Raw genomic sequence first — 1,788 nt, forward strand, 5'->3', positions numbered from 1 at the left:
ACTTGAGTTTGTTTGGGATTCGTGACCTTTCCAGACCTTAAAGTGATTGCCTTTACCTGCTCCTTAGCTTCCCTTTTTCCTGGCACTTCAGTGTCACTAGGTAGTGTACCAGGCTGACAATTAAGCAAGGCACTGGCAATTTGCCCAATTTGATTTTCCAAGGTCTTGATAAAAATGGCTTGACTCTTGCACATAAGTTTCAACTCCTCTAATTTAGATTTTTCATTGGCTTGTTATAGCTGGAGTTGTTGTCTTGGTGCATATTACGGTTACTGAAAACCAGGGGGTTGTACAGCTTAGCTGGATACTGCTGATAAGGCTGTTGAGCCACATTCTGAGTGTTGCTCCAACTGAAATTAGGATGATTGTGGTTGTTGGGATGATAAGTGGTTGGAACAGGTTGCTGCGAACGCTGAAAGTTGCTCACGAACTGAGCTGATTCACTAGAAATTGCGCACTGATCAGTCTCATGGGCACCAGCACAAAGCTCACAGACACTAGCGATTTGATTAACTCCATAATTAGCCAAAATGTCCACCTTCATCGTCAAAGCCTTAAGTTGGGCAGCTATAGCAGTTGCTACATCCAACTCCAGAATTCCTGCTACCTTTCCCTGAGTCAGTCTCTGGGAAGGATTCTGGTACTCATTAGCAGCCATCAGTTCAATAAGTTCATAAGTTTCATCGTAGATTTTAGCCCACAAGGCTCCTCCTGATGTTGCATCGAGCATGGGTCTAGAAGTAGCGCCCAATCCATTGTAGAACAGTTAATAATGATCCAATCAGGCATGCCATGGTGTGGGTACTTCCTTAGCATCTCCTTATATCGATCCCAAGCCTCACACAGAGATTCTCCAGTTTGCTGAGCAAACTGAGTAAGAGCATTCCTAATTGCATTAGTCTTCGCCATAGGGAAGAATTTAGTGAGAAACTTTTGAGCAAGATCTTCCTAATTGGTGATAGACCCTGCTGGTAGAGAATGTAACCATCACTTAGCTTTGTCCCTTAGAGAGAATGGGAAGAGTCACAGCTTGATAGCATCTTCAGTCACATCATTGAATTTGAATGTGTCACAGATCTCGATGAAATCCTTGATGTGCATGTTGAGGTCTTCAGTAGGACAATCCCCAAACTGAACTAAGTTTTCTATCATCTGAATCATGCTTGACTTGATCTCAAAAGTATTAGCCCTGATGGCTGGCCTGATGATGCTTGACTGAATGACATTGATCTTAGGCTGAGAATAGTCCATCAAAGCCTTAGGATTTTCTGCTTGAGCACCCATCTCTACTAAAGTTGGTTCCTCGACTTTCTCTTCTTCTTCTACCTTCTTTTCTTCCTCAAAAACTTCCCTTCAAAACACCACAAATTCTTCCTTGGCATCATCTAGTGTTCTCTTACGAGTACGCGAACGCGTATGTATACACCCTCGCTAGAGTACCTGAAATAAGACAAGGAGATAAATAAGTAACAATGTCCTAGTGAATAAACTTTAACGACCACTGATGGAACTGATAAGTGGCATTTTATATCACTTAGAACGTCTTAAAATGGCTTAAATTGGTGTCTTGAAATCAAGTATTTTGTGTATTTGATGCGTTTTTCTAGTGTTTATGCATTTCAGGGTATTAGTTGCATTTCGGAGGAGGAATCATCAAGAATAAGCCTTGGCATGTGTTCACCATTGCGAGAGGAAAAGAACGGGCAGATTACGGCGAAGAAACGGAGCAAACCTGGAAATTTTCCAGTAGGGTCCTGCGCGCCCGCGCAGCTATGCTGAGCGGCCGCG

At 42.8% G+C, this 1,788-nt stretch overlaps 1 non-coding gene across 1 annotated transcript; it reads left to right on the top strand.

Annotated features, from left to right (window-relative positions):
• Positions 1-787: 787 nt before the first annotated feature.
• Positions 788-894, top strand: LOC141710295 (small nucleolar RNA R71). Its single transcript, XR_012570822.1, has one exon. It is a non-coding gene; the product is annotated as a small nucleolar RNA R71 (small nucleolar RNA).
• The last annotated feature ends 894 nt before the right edge of the window (positions 895-1,788 follow it).

Source organism: Apium graveolens, chromosome 2 (assembly GCF_009905375.1).
Source record: "Apium graveolens cultivar Ventura chromosome 2, ASM990537v1, whole genome shotgun sequence".
In the NCBI taxonomy this organism is placed as follows: Eukaryota; Viridiplantae; Streptophyta; class Magnoliopsida; order Apiales; family Apiaceae; genus Apium; species Apium graveolens.